The sequence below is a fragment of the Lithobates pipiens genome, unplaced genomic scaffold (genome assembly GCF_037356315.1).
Source record: "Lithobates pipiens isolate NorthernLeopardFrog02 unplaced genomic scaffold, aLitPip1_a1.2 Scaffold_8, whole genome shotgun sequence".
Taxonomy (NCBI): domain Eukaryota; kingdom Metazoa; phylum Chordata; class Amphibia; order Anura; family Ranidae; genus Lithobates; species Lithobates pipiens.
Genome location: NW_027507903.1, coordinates 392,456,417 through 392,479,536, shown reverse-complemented (window position 1 = coordinate 392,479,536; position 23,120 = coordinate 392,456,417). Strand labels below are relative to the sequence as shown.

General features: G+C 44.0%; 1 protein-coding gene across 4 annotated transcripts in view; it reads right to left on the bottom strand.

Annotated features, from left to right (window-relative positions):
• CUNH5orf24 (chromosome unknown C5orf24 homolog) overlaps positions 1–18,231 on the bottom strand; it is a 129,780-nt gene extending 111,549 nt beyond the window's left edge. Inside the window, exon 1 of one of the 4 annotated variants that reach the window (XM_077473963.1) lies at positions 18,026–18,231. The gene's annotated coding sequence lies outside the window, so the exon portion shown is untranslated. The remainder of the gene's footprint in view (positions 1–18,025) is intronic. The other 3 variants (XM_077473964.1, XM_077473960.1, XM_077473961.1) reach the window with 3 other exon arrangements.
• Positions 18,232–23,120: the final 4,889 nt, after the last annotated feature.

Here is a 23,120-nt window from a genome sequence, read left to right as displayed (position 1 = left end):
CTAAAAACTCCTGCCTGCAGCTCCTCAGGAGCCCATTTTTCCCCAGCCCTAGTTCTTAGGTAGCGATGTGGTAGGCTTCCCTGAATAAGTGAATTTTCAAGGATCGCCTAAAGGCGGACAGGGTAAGAGCTGACCGGACATACTGGGGCAGGGAATTCCAGAGGATGGGAGAGGCTCTGGAGAAGTCCTGTAGGTGAGCATGGGAGGAGGTAACAAGGGAGCTAGAGAGCAGGAGGAGCGGAGAAGATGATTTGGGTGATATTTGCAGACGAGACTGGTGATGTAGCTGGGGGCGATGTTGTGGATGGCCTTGAATGTTGTGGTTAGAATTTGAATTTTATACGGTGGGGTAGGAGAAGCCAGTGGAGAGATTGGTGGGAGTCACAGATCGGTTAGTAAGGTGTATTAGTCTGGCAGCAGCATTCATGGTAGACTGAAGGGGGGATAGGCTGTGTAAAGGTAGGCCAGTGAGGAGGGAGTTACAGTAAAGGCGGGAAATAACCAAGGAGTAAATAAATTGTTTTGTGATTCCCACTAGAGAGCTGGGAAGGATGATGTGTAAGCTCCTCAGCTCTTGATGGAGGACTGGTTAGCCAGTATACTTTGTCCTCACTCACTTGGTATTGGACTATACAAGCCTAAGGGTGATCTTGTTGGAAGATCATCTAAAAGCCAAAAGCGCCAACGATCACTTGTAATGAGGGATCAATAGGAGCTGGTAAGTGAGCCTTTCAGCTGTTGGTGGAGGCACTCATATTTAAGATCATTACGGTGGTGGATGGTGGAGAGAGGATTTATTTTTACATCACTTGTGGACTGCTCTAATCATTTCATTTTTGTATATACATGATTGAATAGCGCGACATTTATCTATTTTATATTTACTCATTGTGTATATGTCTCACAGAATGTATACTGCTTACACTTTTCATTCAGAATATTTATCAGTGCGTTTTTTTTTTCACGTCTTTTATGTCCATACCTCTATACATTTTCTTTTTCTTCATACTTCTGGTGTATTACCAAAAGGACACACTTTCCATACTGTTCTCATGGTGGGACATGCCACCTCATTTATATTACTTTACAGCCCTCACCTTTCATATATTAACACACCACCACATGCAGACCAGTAGGGTTTATGTTATAGTGACACAAAGAAATGTATACAGGAGGGTACGTGTGTGTGTGTATAGATTATATGTATGGTATATAATATACACAGCTACATAGAAGCCCTTAATGCTCCTCTCTTCGGCCTGCTTTTTCCATTATTATAATTTATCATTTATTTTTCATTTTACAAAAATAATTCAATTTTATTTCATTCTTTCAATTTTCGTTGTTTACTATTATTATTCATACAGGTTTGTGATACTGGTGTGTATATGCATAATTTTTTATATATCTATAACACATACATACACTGTATATACTGTACACTATATACACATGCATTTATTTGTAGCAATTGTTTTGTATATTGTGTTGATCGTGTAATACTGTTCAAAAGAAATGTTTTTTTTGATTGCATCACTGTGCTATTATGACAGTTTCGTGTTCTATAATGTATTTATTTAACCTCTTGCCGATGTACGACGGCAGAAGGGCCCGTACAGGCAAACTAACATACCTGTACATTGCCCTTTAAGAGGCGGTCAGCCGGCAGCTTGCGCTCACAGCAAGCTCCGCGAGTCGGGTCGTGGGTCCCGCAGACTCAATCGCCTTGGGGATACCCGCGAATGCCTCACGGCGGGGAGGAAGGACAGGGAGGTGTTAATGTAAACAAGCATCTCCCCATTCTGCATAGAGACAGTGTCACTGATCTCTGCTCCCTGTGATCGGGGGAAGAGATCAGTGACGTGTCACACGTAGCCACTCCCCCAGTTAGAAACACTCCCCAGGGCACACTTAACCCATACACTGCCCCCTAGTGGTTAACCCCTTCACTGCCAGTGTCATTTACACAGGAATCAGTGCATTTATATAGCATGGATTGCTGTATAAATGACCATGGTCCCAAAAATGTGTCAAAAAAGTCTGATGTGTCCGTCATAATGTCACAGTCACGATAAAAATCGTTGATCACGCCATTACTAGTAAAAAAAAAAAAAAATTTTATAAAATGCCATAAACTATCCCCTATTTTGTAAAAGCTATAACTTTTGCACAGACCAATCAATAGATGCTTATTGCGATTTATTTTTATTTTTTTACCAAAAAAAAAAGGACGTAAATTTTGTTTGGGAGCCACGTCGCACAACCGCGCAATTGTCAGTTAAAGCGACGCAGTGCCGAATATCAAAAATTGCTCTGGTCAGGAAGGGGGTAAATTCTTCCAGGGCTGAAGTGGTTAAAGCAGAGTTTTTAGGCTTTTTTTTGTTTATTAAATGTCAGCAGCTGCAAAAAGTGTAGCGGATAACGTTTAATAAACAGACACTCATCTGTCCCACAGTCCAGCAATGTGGCCGCACGGAGCCTCACTCCTCTCCCCCTCCTCTCCGTGGCGCCTCCAATAAAACTGTGGGCACCTGGCCGTGACAGCTTGTGGCATCACAGCCGGCCACGCACTGCGCATGCGCGAGCTCTCCCAGTGGACAGACAATCTTCTGGGACATGCCAAATGTGGCATGTAAGGGGGCGAGGAGTGCTTAAAGCAAAAGTTCCACTTTTGGGTGCAACTCCACTTTAAGGGTGCTTTGATCGAGACCTCTGTTGTATAGCTCCCTCTGCTTCAAAAATCTGCCGTGTCTGAGATAGTTAAATTTGCCAGCAGCTTAAAAAGTCTCGGGTGTACTGTGCCGATCATTGGCTGAGGAAGAAAATGTGGCTTGCCTCCGAAAATACGTCCGATTGGTTATTCCCCTCCTGGTTGACAGACAGAGTTCCAGGCTCTTGCTCCCCAGCATTCTCTGACATCTACCTTCTCTGGAGCTGCAGCGTGGACATTATTGCTCCGAGTCTTACACCAGCTCTGTACATACCTTTGTGAGTGGCATTTTTTTATACTTTTATTCTATGCTTATTAAACAGTATTACACCAAGAGTCTGCTTGGTGCTTCTCTCCCCTCCCCCTCTTAGTCCTTAGGATTCAATATTGAGTTGGCCCACCCTTTGCAGCTATAACAGCTTCGACTCTTCTGGGAAGGCTGCCCACAAAGTTTAGGAGTGTCTCTATGGGAACGATTGACCATTCTTCCAGAAGCGCATTTGTGAGGTCAGGCACCGATGTTGGACGAGAAGGCTTGGCTCTCAGTCTTCGCTGTAGTTCATCCCAAACTGTTCCCACAAAGTTGGGAACATAAAATTGTCCAAAATGTCTTGGTATGCTGATGCCTTAAGAGTACCCTTCACTGGAACTAGGGGGCCCAGCCCAACCCCTGAAAAAACAACCCAACGCCATAATTCCCCCCCCCCCCCCCCCCCACCAAATGATTTGGACCAGTGCAAAAAGCAAGGTCCATAAAAACATGGGTGAGCTAGATTGGGGTGGAGGAACTTGCCTGATCTCAACCTGATAGAACACCTTTGGGATGAATTTGAGCGAAGACTGTGAGCCAGGCCTTCTCATCCACATCAGTGCCTGACATCACATATGCATTTCTGGAAGAATGGTCAGACATTCCCATAGATACACTCCCACACCTTGTGGACAGCCTTGCCAAAAAGTTGTAGTTGTTAAAGCTGCAAACAGTGGGCAAACTCAATATTGAAACATAAAAAAGGCAAGAAAAATAGATTAGACCAAATAAATGTGTTGACCAATGTAATTATATTTATTGTACTACAATGGGCTTTTAATTCAATGTGTTCACAATTAGTTTAATTAAATATATGTGCATGAGAAAGATGCTATTCTTTTTTTCACAATAAAAAAGAAATAGTAACTACGTTCATGCTCACTGTTAATAGGATTTAAAGGTTCATGGACAGGGGAGTGGCAGCCAATGGTCACATAAAAAGGAAATAGGCTGTCCTATTAATAACAGGTTGGGTAGAACTGTCTGTTTTAATCGCCCATGTGGATGTGATCTTCGTGTTGGTGGTGCTCACTGAGAATACAATTTACACCATGCACTGGTAACTTATGTACAGAATGGATGGGCATGTGGGATGGCCTGCAAGTCTGAGTGTAAGAGATGAGCCAGACCAGGAGTACCCTGGACCATCAACCAACCTATGGGCCAGTGGGCATTTCAGAATGGGAGTCCTAGGTCTGCCCATTACAGCAAACACAGAAAATATAACTACCTCACTGCTCCCTTTCTAAAGACGTAAAGTGGGTAGCATACAAGACCGATGGTCAGGGGGACAGCCGGCATAATAGCCACCAGTCTTATGGACCTAATATTAATGGGTAAGTGTACTTTCAAAGAAAGTGCATTTATCTTGTTTGCCTCTTTAAGGTCTTTTTGATCCCACCTGTCTTTCCAGAGGTGCACACCTACCTCAAGCCAACAGCCATGGCCTCAGTTGATTGTTTGCCTCCTGTCCTCCAAGTCTTGTGTCCTTGCTGTGCCTGTTCCCTGTAGAAGTCTATGGGGCTTTAGCTCTCTGTATTTCCTGCATGAGAGATACAGGAATAGAAGACCCATAGACTTCTGTAGGGCTCTAGGCTAAGACGTGACTTGTGGCACAGGATGTAAATATTCCCCAGAGGGGGAGCCTTAGGGTCCCCTTTAAGGGAAGAGGGCCTTTTCTGCATCAAACAAGACTGGGTTTTTTGCTCCCTAAATAAATGTGTATTAAAAAAAAAATAAAAAAAAACTATGGCAGTACCCAATTTTTAGCGAACAACTGGCCACATCGCTCTGTGTTAGCTCATCATTTCTTCCAGGATGGTACACTCTTAAATCTCAAAACTTTGTCCACAAGTATGCTAGGACACCAATTTCTTTGCTGGACATATTTCCAAACATGCCACTTCCTTTGTGACATTGATCATTCCTCATTGGTATCTCACACGTCCACCCGTTTGAATCACTTCGCTCTCAATCCTCACCTCCAGGAAATGCGATTTCTAACATTCATATGATGTTCTTTGCATCCACATCCCCTAACTCAGGAAAAGCACGCAAGGTCTGAGAAAAGGACCTACAACTGGAGCTTTTAAATGACCACTGGGAACGTATTTTCATTGCCGTACAAAAAGGATCTATAAACGTCTCGATCCAGGAGAACAATTACAATATTTTTACCCGCTGGTACAGAACTCCTATACTGCTTCACAAATATAACCCTAAGACATTTAATACAGTGCCTTGAAAAATTATTCATACCCCTTGACATTTTCCACATTTTGTCATGTTACAACCAAAGTGTAAATGTTTTTTGTTGGGATTTTATTTGATAGACCAACACAAAGTGATACATAATTGTGAAGTGGAAGGAAAAATTATGAACGGTTTTCAGATTTTTTTACAAATAAATATCTGAAAAGTGTGGCATGCATTTGTATTCAGTCCCTTTGCAGAACCGCATTTCGCTGCAATTACAGCTGCAAGTATTTTTGGGTATGTCTCTACCATTTTACAGATCTAGAGAGTGAAATGCTTGCCTACTCTTTTTTGCAAAATAGCTCGAGCTCTGTCAGATTGGATGGAGATCATCTGTGAACAGCAAATTTAAAGTCTCGCTACAGATTCTCAATTGGATTTAGGTCTGGATTTTGACTGGGCCATTATAACACATGAATATGCTTGGATCGAAACCATTCCATTGTAACTCTGGCTGTATGTTTAGGGTCGTTGTCCTGCTGGAAGGTGAACCTCCGCCCCAGTCTCAAGTCTTTTGCAGAATCTAACAGGTTTTCTTCAAAGAGTGCCCTGTATTTGGCTCCATCCATCTTCCCATCAACTCTGACCAGTTTCCCTGTCCCTGCTGAAGAAAAGCATCCCCACAACATGTTATTACCACCACCATATTTCACAGTGAGGATGGTGTGCTCCGGGTGATGTGCAGTGTTAGTTTTCCACCACACATAGCATTTTGCTTTAGGGCCTCACGCACACTGCAGCTTAAAAATGCCCAGTACAGCTTATCTTTTTTACTACAATACAGCCCATTCATTGCAATGTGCCTATGCACACAAGCATGTAAACAAGCGTCTTGTATTGTTCAGTAAAAAATAAATATGTGTGCAAATTTGCGCAAAAATACATAAAAAAAAGTCTGAAAAAGTAGATGCTCAAAACAGAAGTATCGTGTGTAAGAGGCCTTAGGCCAAAAAGTTACATTCTGGCATCATCTTACCTGAGCACCGTCTTCCATGTTTGCGGTGTCCTCCACATGGCTTCTCACAAACTGTATACAAGACTTCTTATGACCTTCTTTCAACAATGGCTTTCTTGCCACTCTTCTATAAAGGCCAAATTTGTGGAGTGCATAACTAATAATTGCCTTGTGGACAGATTCTCCTAACTGAGCCCTGGATCTCTGCAGCTCCTCCATAGTTACCATGGGCCTTTTGGCTGCTTCTCTGATTAATGCGTTCTTTGCCCGGTAAGTTTAGGTAGATGGCCATGTCTTGCTGGGCTTGCAGTTGTGCCATACTCTCCATTTTTGGATGATGGATTGAACAGTGCTACGTGAGATTTTAAACCATTCAGATTTTTTTTTTTTTAAACTAACCTTGCTTTAAACTTCTCCATGTTATCCCTGGTGTGTTCCATGGCCTTCATAATGCTGCTTGCTCACTAAGGTTTGCTAACAAACCTCTGAGGGCTTCACAGAACAGCTGTGTTTATGCTGAGATTAAACTACACACAGGTGAACTCTATTCACTAATTAGGAGACTTCTGAAGGCGATTGGTTCCACTAGGTTTTAGTTAGGGGTTTCAGAGTAAAAGGGGGCTAAATACAAATGCAAGCCACACTTTTTAGATATTTGTAAAAAATAAATAAATAAATGAAAACCATTTACCATTTTCCTTCCACTTCACAATTATGTGCCACTTTGTGTTGGTCTATCACATAAAAGCCCGATAAAATACATTTAAGTTTTTGGTTGTAACATAACAAAATGTTGAAAATTTCAAGGGGGTACGAATACTTTTTTTTTTTTTTTTTTTAAAGGGGCTGTATATGTTCTAACAAACTGGGAACTCGCCTACATAAATGTTAAACATCCTCATGAATGCAAACATTCTGGTCCCAAGCGTATGAAATAACGTCACAACTCTCCACATATTCTTTGATGCTCCCTCCCCACCTCGTCATATGGCGCTGTAGGGGAAATTCTTACGCTGGTGACGTTTCTGCATGTGACGCCATTCCGCCCTGACAGGTGGCACTACGCCGCGCTCCCCTGTGTCAGAGAATCGCCCAGTCCCTGTCTTTAACCGCCCTCTATGGCGGCACTTTTGAGGTCAGGGATCCAGCACCTCCTCCTGCCTTGGGGTATTGGCTCCCCCAATGAGTTTCTCTTTATATAAAGCAGTCACACCCAGCTGGTATGTCTCTAAATGAGCACTGCCGCCCAGCCGCCATGGTGGAATGTCTGCATTGGTGTGTTAAAGGTATTGTACTTGGCTAGGGGAACACGATATTGTGTTCCACCACCCTTACGCAATATTTTTTGCTTCTTTATGATGAATGCAAGTCCTAACTTTTTTAGACAATAATAACTCTCTTGTTGGTGTAGGCTACAAGGCTTGTCTTGTGGATGTTTTCAAGCTGCTCATCCAGGAACACACACCCGCCCACCTGCTGCTCTGTGGATTGCTTCAGCCGCTGTGGAATCTTCTATTGAGTTTATAATTTTTCTGGTCTTCTATTGTGTGTTTTTTTGTCCTGTGGATCAATGAGTATCTAAGTAGTTATGAATTTACCACAACTATATACCTCAGCGTTATCTACTTTATTTGCATTGTGCCTTATAATGTGATTATGTTTATATTCTAGAAAGAAAAAAATTAAAGTCACCCAAATAAACCACCCTGATGAAGGAATACACAGTTTATTCCGAAACATGTTGAGCTATGTGCAAGAAACCCCTATTGAGTGACCACAGATCGTCTCTGGCAGCTCAGGCCATACTTGCTTATTGTTGGGTTTGACCTAATGCTTGACGCATTATTTTTTGTTCTTGTGTATGTATTGTGTGCTTTATAATACTTTGTCTAACAGGCCATGTTTACACTTTTTATGCCATATATATATATATATATATATATATATATATATATATATATTTTTTTTTTTTTTTTTAATATAGTATATATTAAAAGTGGCATATATTGCCTTTTACTATAACCATTACTCTATTATAATTATTCCTGCCTAAAAATTCCAAGGGTGCTGCCCTCATCTTGTACCTCGGTGCATACGTCCATATTCAAACTCTGTATTCCTATACACTAGGGCTCATCTCATATCCCGACTACACCTGAACAGCTTAAAAGTATAAGTAAAATTGCAGACACAGAATAATTAATTTGTATAGCACGCAATGCCCCTTCCAAATTCTCACACACATGGGCCTGCTGAACTCATTTTCACTTCACAGACCGATAAAGCACCTGGGTGGGACAGGACTCTGCTAGCTCCCGATAATGAACATTGACTGATGCCTTGGACTCCCTACTTCTGCATTATCCTTAATTGCAGATGACGGGCCTCCCTAACCTACCCAAGGGATGAGTATGGGAGGACCCGTGTTGAGGAAGACCACTGAGCAGATATTTATGCTCTGATCTTCGATACACACTCTTTAGTATGCAGCATCGTTAACTAGGAAGCATGGTTATGCCTGGTGTTGAGACTGATGAGGAAACCCCACCTATATCCATAACCTTCCCTCTTAAAGTTATTGTAAAGTCTCTTTTTTTTAATTAAAAATAATAAACATCGTATACTTACAAGCTCTGTTGCAGTGGATTTGCACAGAGCAGCCTGGATCCTCCTCTTCTGTGCTCTTGGCCTCTCCCTCCTGTTGGGTGCCCTTACAGCAAGCAGCTTGCTGTGGGGGCACCCAACAAGAGCTGCAGCTCTGTGTGTCCATTCAGACATGGAGCTGTGGTTCAGCCACGCCCCCTCTTTCTCCTGATTGGCTAAATCTTTTATTGACAGCAGCGGGAGCCAATGGCCTCACTTCTGTATCTCAGCCGATCAGGAGGGAGAGTTCTGGGCAACAAAGACACTCGTGGACATTGCTGGAAAGAGATGCGGATCAGGTAAGTATTAGGGGGGCTGATGTACACAGGTTTTTTTTATCTTAATGCATAGAATGTATTAAGATAAAGAAAAACCTTCTGACTATAAAACCCCTGTTGTAAACTGTTCTTCTTCTCCCTCTCTCTTCTTCTGTGCTACCCCTTATATACCTTCTACCCCCTGGGAAACCCTGTACCACCTCTCTAGCCTCTTTCCTGTCATCTTGTGGCATTAGGTGTTACTCCTTGGAACACCCTTCATAGTGGAAAGACAATCCATCTGGGACACAACATCCATCCAGCCACTCATGTAGTCAGTCATAATCACTCCCCGTTTGTTTTTCCTACATCAGAAATGAGGCTCCAGTTTCAAATATACTGCTGTGTATAATGAGTTCTATCAAGGTTGCATTTATCCTAAATATATAATTATAGATCCCTATTGGACGTTAGGGCAAATTGCTGTTCAGATGTACTATTAAGTCTAACTTGACTTTGACGCATTTGTAACTTGCTCGCCGCTTTTTCTTTCAATATATTTTTTGCATGTTATTATTGTGAATTACCCTTTTACTTTTAATAAAATATTGTTGGAACATAAAAGCAGTACCTTTACACACCTATAGTAGGTGAGGTTGAATAAAGATAATAGTCCATCCAGTTCAACCTGTGTAGGTGTACGTGCGTCAGTGTCAATATTTCTCATATTCCTGTATGCTGTGTTCTTTAAGATGCACGTCCAAGAGTCTTTTAAAAAACATCAATACTCCCTGTTGACACCACCAATTGAGGATGAGAGTTCCACATCCTTATCATCCCAACAGTCCCCCCCCCCCCCCCCGGGCAGCTTAACACTACTAAACTGCTTTTCCTCCAATCTCATTGTGTGGCCCCGTGTCCTCTCACACTCCCTGAGACTGAATAGTTTTTTTTCCTATGCAGGGATCACCAACGAGGTATTTGTAAATCACTATCATGTCCCTTCTCAAACGTCTCTTCTACAGCAAGAATAAATATAGTGCTTGTAGTCATTCCTTGTAATTGAGGTCCTCCACTACTCTATTAATTCTCTCCAGCACATACCTTCTAAAGACAGGTGACTAGAAATGGATGGAATACTCCAGATGTGGCCTAACCAGAGTTTTATAAAATAGCAGGATTACAGTTTCATCTCTGGAGTAAATCCCCTTTTTCATGCATGCTAATATTCTGCTGGCTTTGGTAGCTGCAGTTTGACATTGCATGCTATTGCTCAGTCTGTCTTCTACAAGGACCCCCAGATTTTTCTGCATCCTTGATTCTCCCAGAGGTTCTCCCCCTAGTGAGTAGTTTGTGTTTATGTTTTTAGCTCCCAAGTGCATTCATTTACATCTCTCCACATTAAACCTCATTTGCCGTGTAGTTGACCACTCCATTATTTGATCATGTCTTTCTGTAAAATTTCTATATCCTGGTGTGAACTTATTGCCCTGCTTACTTTTGTGTCGTCCGCATCAACTGAGATTAAGCTATGTATCCCATCCTCTAGAACTGGTCCCAAGACAGAACCATGGGGTACCCCACTTACCACTCCAGACCAGTCTGCGTACACTTTTTTTTTTTTTATCACTACCTTTTGGACGCTCCCCTGTAACCTATTTTCTATCCAAGAACAAACCTTATGGTCCATGCCTGCAGACCTCAGTTTATAGATTAAGTGTTTTATGGGGAACTGTATTGCATGCTTTTGCACATCTAATAAAAAGTCTGCCTGGAATTCAACTTCAAAACTATATAAAAAAAAAAAAATAAAAAAAAAATAAAAATTATGCCGCATCTCCAAGTTTTCATCCATATTTTGTGCCGTGTTTCTGCCAAAAATAAAAAAATAAAATAAAAATATATAAAATAAATGCATGAAGACTTTGGTCAGAGACCCAGTTACCAGACTAAGTTTTAACAAAAATATTCCCATGGATTATTATGAACATTTAATATACTTTATGCATGTTATTTGCCTGTAAAATGGATGTGATTTCAGCAGACTTAAAGCTGTCACTCAAGTGTTCCCCTTTACTCTTTCATCACCCCAGCAACAAAAAAGGTTAGGTCAAGTGGTAAGGGGAGGGACAGAGAAGTTGGGCCAGCACAGATAAGAATTAGATACTCCCAGAGAGGGAGATGGCTATGACGTGCAAAGGGGTTGCAATAGGGTACTGACTCTGACTACTGACTAATAGGGTACTGAGTTTGAAGGCACATTGCAAGTAAATAAAATAAAAAATATGGAAAGGAAAAACACTAATCAAAGGCATTCTAGAATCATAAAACTTTCATTTTATAACATTAGCATTGTAATAACCATGCAAACAATAGTTATATTTGACAATCCAGTATAAGCTTCTATCTGTGTGCTGACCAACTCTTTCCACAGCTTCCCAGATCCCATGCATGCTTTGCAGCTTCTCCTCTGCTGTTAACTTTTAATTTCTAAGGACTACATATCCCATGGTACCTGGCTGCCTGCAAGCAGTGATTTCTGTACTGACTCGCCCTCCCGAAACACCTCCTTACAGCACCTCTATAGATCAGAAGGCCACTCTGTGAAATCTGTAACATAGCAATGCCTACTTACAAGTTATAGTGAATACACGTCACAGAATTCAAGGAAGTAAATGTGTGGGGATCGTCATCACAAAGTCCGTTTACAAATTTCAAGATCATTGAGATTAACTGGGAGAAGGCTAGAAACATTGGAAATGAATATGATTTGACATTTTGGCCACAGACACATTAAGATAAGAACATATTGTCCAAGAGGAAGCATGTGACTCTTAACTGAATCTTGTTGAGCATTGTGTATTTCTGCCAGATCTGTGTAGTCATCAAGTGTGAAACTTTGCCTCTGCACAGGAGCTTCCTGTAATAAAGACCAGTCACTGCTGGTTTCCCTATACCTACAGGATAACTGGTCTTGTATCCACTCCCTCCTCTAGTGGGTGGTCCTGCTGAGTCCCTCCCACACCTCTGCTCGGGCAATGTACAGCAATTAAATCACGGCTACTTTTATAAGGCAATATCTGGTTTGAGAAGACATTTAGTGCACGTAAATAGCTTCATATTCATTGCGACTATTTAGGAATATTTTTAAATAAAAGGTCTTGTACCCGCCCCCTTTCTCTCCTCATTGGCTGACTGACTTTGATTGACAGCAGTGGCAGCCAATGGCACCGTGCTGTCATCTCATCCAAAGAGGAGGGGAGTCCCGGGCTGGTGAGACCCTCCTGCAACATTGCTGGATCTAGATGGACCTCGGGTAAGTATTAGGGGGGCTTCTGCACATAGAAGGCTTTTTATCTTAATGCATAGAATGTGCATTAAGATAAATAACCTGCCTTTACAATCACTTTAACCACCTCAATACAGGGCACTTAAACCCCCTTCATGCACATTTTTCAGCTTTCAGCGCAGAATTTGACAACTGCTCGGTCATGATACACTGTAACCATGTGAAATTTTTATAAATTTCTTCACACAAATAGAGCTTTCTTTTGGTGGTATTTAATCACTTCTGGCTTCTTTTTTTTTTCCACAAAAAGAACATTTTCGAAAAAAATTAAGTTTTTCTTAGTTTCTGTCAGTAAATTTTGTAAATATTGTAAGCAATTTTTCTCCTTCACTGATGGGTGCTGATGAGGCAGCACTGATGAAGTGGCACTTGTGGGCACTGATTAGATGGCACTAGTGAGGAAGCACAAATATGCCGCACTGATAGGCGACAATGGTGAGCACTGATTGGTGGCACTGGTGGGCAAAGATAGGCAGCACAGATAGGCGGCACTGATGGGCATTGCTAATGGCCACTGAGTGCTGGCACTGGTGGGCACTTAATTGTAATCAGGGCACTGATCATCAGTGCCCTGTTTACATACCTAGATGTCCCCCAGTGAGGAGATGCTGCTGATCGGCTCTCCTCACACTCTGTCAGTATGAGGCAAGGAGCACCGATCAGCGGCATTCCCTGTTTACATGTGACCGGCTGTGATTGGACACAGCCGTTCACGTGGTTAAAGTGGTTGTAAACACTTACAAACCACTTTGACCTACAGGTAAGCCTAGATTAAGGCTTACCTGTAGGTCCAAGAAATATCTCCTAAACCTAGACAGCGACGCGCAGGCGCACTGAGCTCGGCATTTCCAACAATGGATCTGCCGCACGTGTCGGCTCCCGTGCGCATGCGCGGGAGTGACGTCATCGCGGCTCCGCCGAATGACAGCGGCGGAGCTGCGAGACGCCACCAGCAAGATGGATGCGGCGGACTACAGGGGACAGCGGCGACTTCGCTTGCTCCTGTGTCAGGTAAGTGACACATAATGGGCTACTATGCGATGCATAGTAGTCCATTATGCTTTGCCTTTGCAGGGAATGAAAGAGGAAGTAAACTCATCAGGGTTTACTTCCTCTTTAAAGAGCCGCGGCCCTTTACAAAGATTGTTATGCGCCAGATTGGTCGTTCTGGGAAGCCGTCATATGTTGTCCACCCAGGATGAGAGCCACACCGCCCAGCCGTCATTTGACAGTGTGTGGGCGGCAAGTGGTTAAGCTGGCCATAGATGGATCATTTTTCTTTTTTTGTTCAGCCAGGCAGCTGAAAAAAAAAAAAAACCCAAGCAGATTACTCCAATAACACATTCAAGGTGGATGAAAGAATCCTCCCCGCTGTGCTATTGTATTCTGACAGCAGGGACTCCTCTTCTGTCAGAATACATTGGCTGTAGCACTGACAGAGTAAAAAATTACCAACATTCCCACTCGAGACAAACCGATTCTTATGCCACGTACACACAACTCGACTTTCCGGCAGACTAGGCCCAACGGAATCATTCCGTCGGATAGTCCAATCGTGTGTGGGATAGTCTTATCGTTTTTCTTTTTTTTTTTTTTATTAAAAATTCGGACGGACCTAGACATAGAACATGTTTCAAATCTGTCCGACGGACTCAATTCCTATCGGAAAAAATGTTCGTCTGTATGCTGGTCCGACCAAATACAATGCAAGGGCAGCTATTGAACTTCTTTATATAGTCCTGTCGTACGTCACCGTGTTCAAAACTAACGGACTTTTAAACAGACTTTAGTCTGTTCATGTGTGGGGAAGTCCGTCGTAACTCCATCGAAAGTCCTTCAGGAAGACCGTGGGACCTTTTCTGCTAGAGTCTGGTCGTGTGTACGTGGCATTAGTTCACCTTCTCTGTAGCACGAAGGGCCATATATAGATTGAAATTTACCTGGTTGCTGCTGAACTAGTTGAATTTCGATCCAATTATGGCCAACTTTATTGGCCAGATCACCAGGTGAAAAGAAAGAAATCTTAAAGTAGAACTATAGGCAAACTTTTTTTTTTTTTTTTTTTAAATCTTGGATACACAGCAAGGGAGCCTTATAGCCCTCGTCAGATTTTTTTTTTTTTTTTCCCCATCTCTGTCCCATTGCAGAGATTTAGTGGAAATCCCTGCAAATGAAGGGAATTCCTTGGGGACATCCAGGTCACCAGAACTAGTGTGCCCGTTGGAAGATTTCCCCTCCATTACTTTTCGAGGGCCAACTCAAAATTTGTGATTCTCTTTTACTTTCAATGATAATGGTAAACAGGACAAATAGAGAGGGTAAATCTCCTTAACGGGGGCACAGGCAGCAATTAAACTGACAAGGGTCTAATCCTTCTGCACTCTATCCAAAACTGAAAAAAAAAGTTTTGCCTTTAGTTACAGTAAAGTGTTTGTAAAGGCTAGACATTTTTTTACCTTAAAGTGTTACTAAAGTAAAATTTTTTTTCATGGATAAAATAACAAACAGGTCATACTTACCTGCTCTGTGCAGTGGTATTGCTCAGAGCGGCCCCGGGCCTCCACTCCTCGGGGGGACCCCGATGGCAATCTTGGCTCTTGCTCTTCTTTAGAGGGGTCACCATAGCCAGCCACTGGCTATGGAAAGAGTGTGGTCCCTGTGGTCTCAAGCTGTGGGTCTACGGAGCCACACGCTATAGAATTACACAGCGGGGACTTAAGCCTGTGCCCCTTTCCTCAAAACGCATTAGCCAATCATTCATTTATCCCTTGTATGGGCGTCACTTTATACCACTCTATCAAGTGTTAATATTTGCATTTATCCACATTTAAGAATACGTAGTATTTATCTTTTTTATATACAAATTTGTTTGTAATACTTTTTTTATAATGATTCGTGCATCAGGCCACACACCTTCCTTTTCCTCTTCACCGCATCTGAATGACAGCAGAAAGAGCCAATGGCTCCTGCTTCTGCTCGAGTGCTGTGTTAAGAGGAAATGAGGGGAGAAGAGATGCAACCATGCACAGCGCTGATCTCTTCTCCCCTCGCTTACTCTTCATACGAGGAAACCGAAAACGTTTTTTTACCTTAATGCAAACAATGCATTAAGGTAAAAAATGTTTTTAGGTTTAGTAACACTTTACAAACCACTTTGACCTACAGGTAAGCCTAGATTAAGGTCCAAGAAATATCTCCGCAATTAGCGGACCTCCAGCTGTTGCAAAACTACAAGTCCCATCATGCTTCTGCTGCCTCTGGGTGTCATGCTTGTGGCTGTCAGAGTCTTGCTATGCCTCATGGGACTTGTACTTCTGCAACAGCTGGAGGTCCGCTAATTGCATACCCCTGTCCTAAACCTACACGGTTTAGGAGATATTTACAAAGACAGGCACCGCTGTCTATGGAGCATGTGCCATAGACAGCGGCGTGCAGGCGCACTGGGCACGCGCTGCTAACGGCGATATGCCGTTAGTGGCGGCTCCCGTGCACATGCGCGGAAGTGACGCCATCACTGCTCCGGCGCTGTGAGTGGCCGGAGCAGCGATACCCGGAAGAAGATGGACGCTCTGTGCTAAAGGGGACAGCGGTGACATTACTGGCTCCTGTGTCAGCTAAGTGACACATAATGGGCTACTATGCATAGTAGCCCATTATGCTTTACCTTTGCAGGGAGACAAAGAGGAAGTAACCCCCCCCCCCCAAATAGTTACTTGAGTCCTCGCTCAATCCAGCACTGTGCCTGTCTGTAGCGGCCCTCTTCTCTCAATCCCTGCATTCACAAGACAGTGTCAGCAATGACCCTGCTGCTGTCAATTGATTCCTTTGAGGGGGGTGAGTGGTGGGCGGGGCCATAGGGGGGATATCTATAAGATTGGGAGCTAGCCCACAGATAAACTATCAGAGGAATAGTGTGGCACACCAAGAAGAGGAGGAACTGAAAGCGCTAGCAGGAGACCACAAAAGAGGAGGTTCGTGGGATGCTCTGTACCATTGCATGTATAAACCTGTTTGTTATTATAAAATGTATTTTTTTTTCTTTTAAAACCTTTCAAATCACTTTAAAAATGAAAACGATTGCATCCAAGAATTGGTAAGTTGCAATATAATAAATGTTTCCTTTTGGGTTTAATATTCATAGCATAGCATTCATAAGCAGTTTAAATACTTGGATTTATGTTTTACTGGGTGCTTTCACACAGGGGTGGTGCACATGAGGGGTGTTAAGAAAAGTCCTGCAAGCAGCATCTTTGGGGCGGCCCAGGAGTGCTATAAATAGTGCTCCCAAAAAAACCCTGTCCATTAAAATGAATGGACAGCGCTTTGAAAGCGCTGCAAAACAGGTCTCTTTTCCTTTTTAGATCACATCGTCACGTGACCTCAAATAATCGGCCTCGCTAGAGCCTGAAACGCGCCGCTAAAGCACCACAAAAACGACCAGCACTTTAGTGCTGTTTTAGCGTTTTTTCAGTGTGAAAGGGGTCTAAAGAGAAAAAAGTCATTCCTAAAAAAGCTGTTTTTATTAAAGCAGAGTTCCACCCAAAGGTGGAACTTCCACTCATTTGTCTCTTCTCTCCCTCCAGTGCCAAATTATTATTATTGTTAGTCACGATTTATATGGCGCAAACAGTTTACGCAGCGCTTTACAATGTATAGGGGGGGCAATAGGCACCTTTTGGCGGGGAGGTGGGGCAGGATACCTGTCTTTGACAAGTATCCTGTTCCCACTTCCGGGAAGTCCGGGCCGCGGGCCAGTGACATCACCGCGGGGCTCCCTCCTCCTCCCCCTGTCGCCGGGCCAGTAGGAGGGATTCCTCCATTGCGGGACAGGCAACCGCAATGGCGGCGGCAGCAACCGACAGCTGATGGAAGTTGACTTCGCTGGACTCCAGGACAGGTAAGTGTCCTATTGTTAAATGCCAGCAGCTGCAGTATGTGTAGATGCCGGCTTTTCATTTTTATTTTATTTTTTGGGCGGAACACTGCTTTAATTCTTCTATTCAGCATGGTAACTAGCGGTAGAGAAGACATGCTGGAAACATAACAGGGACATGTAGGCATCACAAAAAGTTTGTTTTTCAGTATAAATATAGGAAGACAAATATTAATAACAAAGCACGATGATCAGACGCTACATCGATAATGAGAGTAGACTTTTATATAAGCCATCTCCATCCTCATCTAGAAGTTGGCCCAGCCATAGACACAACGGAATACCAATGGGAGGCCACAAAAAGCCCTCCCTTCTATGAAATATAGCTATAGAACATTGGCAGCAATGATGCCCATTATCTCCATCTCAGATCATCGGTCCATCTCTGAGCCCAATGAGTCTGTGATGTGCCTCCTCCAGGTGAAAGCAGACATTGTTATTACCTGCACACATAGCCCTGAGTACATGAAGAAAGAGACGATGTGTTACTAGCAGAAGCTGAGTGTGCCCTGGGCATAGAATACAGCGATGGAGAATTCCTCCAGCACTGGATGCTCGCCTCTCACTAGGACAATGACACATCACCACCCCCCATTATCATCACACCTTCACCTTACACTCAGCTCCTGCCGCCTTTATCCTGCCAGCGCTGCGGTACCAAGGTGGCCGTCTTGTGAAGCGGACCTTCGGCTTCCAGGCCGTCGGAGAAGCAGAGGGAGGAGGGAGAGGGGAGGATGTAGTAGAGAAGGAGGGGGCGGTAAAGATGTCAAAATCCCGAGCGCCTCAGAGATTCGGCGCGGCGGCCATTTTGCGATCCTTGTGTATCCGGAAGTGCAGCGAGGCGGAGCCCCGGGTCCATGTTCTGCTTCCATTCTTCTCCATATGTGTATCTGCTGTGTTTCTATTGTATCTATGCTATGTCGTTATTACACCTGTATATTACAGCATGGGGGCCCTCAGATCATTTCTCAGGGAACGCCTGGGAAATGTTTCTGCTGACAGCTCAGGTCACCTTTGGCATAGGTACATATAAAGAAAAGAACAAATACTGTGCTCTACGTGTCACAGAACTTGTAACAAAAACATTTTCTTATCTGACGCTTCCCTCCATTTTACATATTTTAAATTATACAGGATTTATATAGCGCAGCACATATATATATATATATATATATATATATATATATATATATATATTCCTAGATTGTAAGCTCTAACGAGCAGGGCCCTCTGATTGCCCCTGTCCTACCCTAATTTTGTAAAAGCGCTGCGTAAACTGTCAATGCTATATAAATCCTGTATAATAATATTATATATATATATATATATATATATATATATATATATATAATGTGTAGCGCTTGGTTGCTACTAGTAACCAACATCCACCCTGCTGCCAGACCTCCATCTATCACTTCTGAGACAATAAACAGTCATTTGCATTGTTTTGTTTTATTTATTAGGGGTAGGGATGAGCTCAGGCGTGTTCATATGGTCCACGTGCAGAGTCCACCAGGAAGTCGACGCAGCACTGCGCTAATCACAGGCAGTGAGACATTGCCCGATCTCTGCAGCCGCGCATCGGGGCAATGTCTCACTGCCTGTGATTAGCGCAGTGCTGCGTCGACTTCCTGGTGGGCTCAGCACTTGGACCATGCAAACACGCCTGAGCTCATGCTTAATTGGGGGATAGGAAATATGGGATGTCCATAGAACAATTACTTTTCCATCATATTTAAGAATTAGAACGGAAAGGGTGGGCCGTGAAGTACTAATGTACACAAAATATCTACAGACTCTTCTCCTGCATAACACCCTGCAGACTATTTCTTATTCTCTGCATATCTCCTGCAGAATGTTGCTCCCAAGACTTCCACCCTCCTGCAAAAACTTCCACTGTAGATCATTACTCTTCCTGTTACATCATCCTCTTTTGACAAAACAAACCACTCTGAACCAGAGCCGATCCTCCCTATATGCAAGCTGCGTAGGGCCCTGCCACTGTGGTGGGGCCTCCAAAGGCTGATCAGCTCTGCTCCCGGAGCTCCAATTATACCGGGATGATGCCTGCAGCTGCAGGCTTCATCCAGGTACCGTTATTTAGAGCAGTGGATTGGCTTTCCGCAGCTAAAAGCCGCTCGGCTGTTATCCCGGAGGAGCAGGAGGGGACATGGCCACCTCCCGCCGCTCTGAACGGGCCTCCCACCCCACCGGGAAACCCAATCCTCGGTCCGCCACTTCCGGCAGCTAGGGACAGACTGGCACAAAGTCGGAAACGGCTTCATTCCAGTTTCCTGATTGTAAACACGGAAGCGACGTCAGTTCCTGTTTACTCAGCTGCCAATGGTGCCAGTTTTAATAAAATATACATGATTCAGAATTGCTGAAAACAGCGCTCTGAATACTTTGAAGTGCATCACCTATTACTGTCACAAGGGATGTTTACATTCCTTGTGACAGCAATAAAAGTGATCAAAATGTGTTTATTTTTTTAAGCACAATGTAATTATATGAAAATTAATAGAAAAAAATTAATTATTTTTTAAAGCGCCCCCGTCCCCACGAGCTCACGCAGCAAAGAAAACACATACGAAAGTCACGCCCACATATGTAAACGGTGTTCAAATCACACATGTGAGGTATCGCCATGATCATCAGAGCGAGAGCAATAATTCTAGCACTAGACCTCCTCTGTAACTCAAACCTGGTAACCGTAAAATTAAAGCATCGCCTATGGAGATTTTTTAGGTACCGTTGTTTGTCGCCATTCCACGAGTGCGTGAAATTATAAAGCATGACATTGTTCACATTATACAAAAAAATTGGGCTAACTTTACTGTTTTTTTTTTTTTAATTCATGAAAGCGTCCCCTTTCCCAAAAAGTTGCGTTTAAAATACGGCTGTACAAATACAGTGAGACATAAAATATTGCAACAATCGCCATTTTATTCTCTATATTCTCTGCTAAAAAATATATATAATATTTGGGGTTTGTAAGTTAATTTTCTAGCAAAAAATACGGATTTTAACATCAAATGTCAGAAATAGGCCTAGTCATGAAAGGGTTAAAGGAGGGAGGATTGTATTGGGAGCACTGAAGTGTCAGGTGTGACTGTGTGGCAATGGCAAGTGGGTTAAAATAGCTCATGGCCTCACGGGTCAGGTAGAGGGCCCCTTAGCAGAATTTTGCTTAGGGCCCCAGGGAGGTCAGGATCGGCACTGCTCTGAACAGTCTCAGTTGCTGGCTAGAATTTGTTGCACTGTTACTAGGCCAGAGGTCTGCAGTACCTCTTCTCGGCAGCCTAGTAATTTAGTAGCATGTGCTGATTGGTCGACTACTGCTCCCAGATAGTCCGGCCTGCAAATCCTGTGCCCTCAGGCTGCAGCGATTTGACACTCTCCCCACAGTCTTTCCTCTGGCCTCGCACCCAGATCCCCTGGCATGCCTCATCCAGAAATCCACTGTGGCCCACTCACCGACTTTCTCCTGCCCCGAGTCCATGATGTAGAACTTTAACTGGACATACGTTCAGACAATTTCTCCAGCCCCTCTGTTCCAGAGCATTTAATCCATGACCATAGAAAGATAAAGCTCCTTCCCAGCTCTCCCGGGTTCCTCCCCTAGGCCTTGCACCCCCCCCCCACATGGGGATGGGGCCCCTGCTGCTGCCTAGTACTCTCCATGTCTCTCGGCTGACAACTCCTCCCCAGCGGATTACCTCAGCTTATATGGGAGGCCTGCCCCCTGCCAATTCCAATTGGGGATTGGTCAGGGCTCCTCACATGAGCTGCCTGCCACTCCAGTTCTAGGCCCTGCCCCTCTTCCAGAACATTCTTCCTGGAAGCAGGGGAGGCGCCTCAGAACTTAAGCACAAGTGGTCACACCCACTGCTGCACTAACCACTCCCTGGCCCCCGGATCAAAACAAACAGGCCTAGTCTGAAGCATAGGCCTTCCCAAATGTACCTGAACTGACAGTCTCCCTTACAAAATCTTCACTCTAGCACCTACCTATGATAGAGGGTGCTACATTCACGCACCACCAATTTACAGCTGGTCCCCAGCTGTGGAAAAAGAATGAACTTAAAAAAAAAAAAAAGACTCCTGGGTAAATATTAATTGGTTGGATGGGGGGATGGGGCTATGCACAAATAAATAAGGTATAAAAATAGAATATGCACAATCTGTTCACATATTTACACTGTACAACTTGGGCATAGACATCCTAACTACAGGTCCCTGCAGCTAGGTACATACAAGTGAAGACAGAGCATTGCTCCCTTGGGAAGAATACTCTGCCTATCACAGATCTTCATCTGTTCCTGCGGTGGATATAGACAGCCATCACATCCCTAGCATTCCTAATAGAAGACACAGCCAAACATACATCCTAACTGTACACCCTAACAGTACATATCACCTCACCACTAAGAGGGGGGCTACAATCCTCTCTGTGGTGACAGAAGAAAATAAAATTTTCTTCACAATTTACAAAATGTGGCATGTTTTTCCCTGCCTGCTGTCACTCACCTAGAAGGGATCTAAGGAAACCTCCTGGAGAGCACAGCCAGGCATACATGCCGGTGGTGACAATGATAACCTTTTTTCGCTCCTGGGTGCGCCTCCTGAAGGGTAGGTGGCATAAAATGTTTAACAGGGACAGTACACCCTAGTGTCCATGATACTCTCCATCATGCACCCTGGGTGGCAGGCAATTGCTGTCCTCTGCATAAGTTTTGTCTTTGGAGAAAATCACACAGGCCCTGCTCTGGTCTTGCAGTCCTTGTGACTGCTTCTATGTGGTCTGCACAACACAGCAGTCCTCCCCACAAGTAGAAGCATGGATCCGGCAACCTCCTCCGGCTATCTGCTTCTCCTGAGACAGAAACAGAGTGGCTCCGAGTAGGCCAACCCGCCTTCACAACTCAGACCCTGTCTCGGTAAATTGCAAGGCCAAGCTTCCACTCTTCCCGAATGTCCTTAAATCAGGCCCAGACCTCACTCTCTGGCACCTGGAGCGGCTTGGGCATGTGCAAGTAGTCCCAAACCAGGTCATCCTCCCACTCTCCCTGGGAGTCCTCAATGACATCCATGGTTTGTGATGGGACATATGGGCAGTCAAGACCCCACTTCATAGCAACCCTGCTTTGAATCTCCCTTTGAGAACGAGAGAGTCTTGGCAGCTCCTTAGGATTTCCTTTGCCGGGCAAAACACAGGAATCATGGGCCTTAATTACCCTCTGTCTGTAGGTGGGTGCTCTGGTCTGGGCAGTGGAAGGTTGACTTACAAAGAGTCTGCTGCTGGAAACTGGGGTCCATACTAGGGACTATGGTTCTTTCATGGCCTCTGAATAGGTCCCTGTAGAACAAGAGGCTCCTGCCTCCCCCCCCTTTTCACTGGAGTTTTCCTGGCTAGGTGAACAGTCTTTCAATGGACCCAAACTTTTCCAGTACTCTGAGGGAACCCCAATCAATGACCCGGCCCTTGCTCACCTCATCCAGCTCACCTAAAGGCATTCCTTTCTCTAGCATGGGCTCCTTCTGGATGGGCACAGCAAGGGACTTAGAGCAGGCTGGCTCTTAAGGGATATCATCCGGTTCCTGCACACTAGCACCTGCAGTCACCGGGCCCCTGGCCAGGCCACGGGTCGTGGCCGCATACTCTTTTCCATGTATGTCCAGGAACTTTGCAGAAGAAATGCCTGGC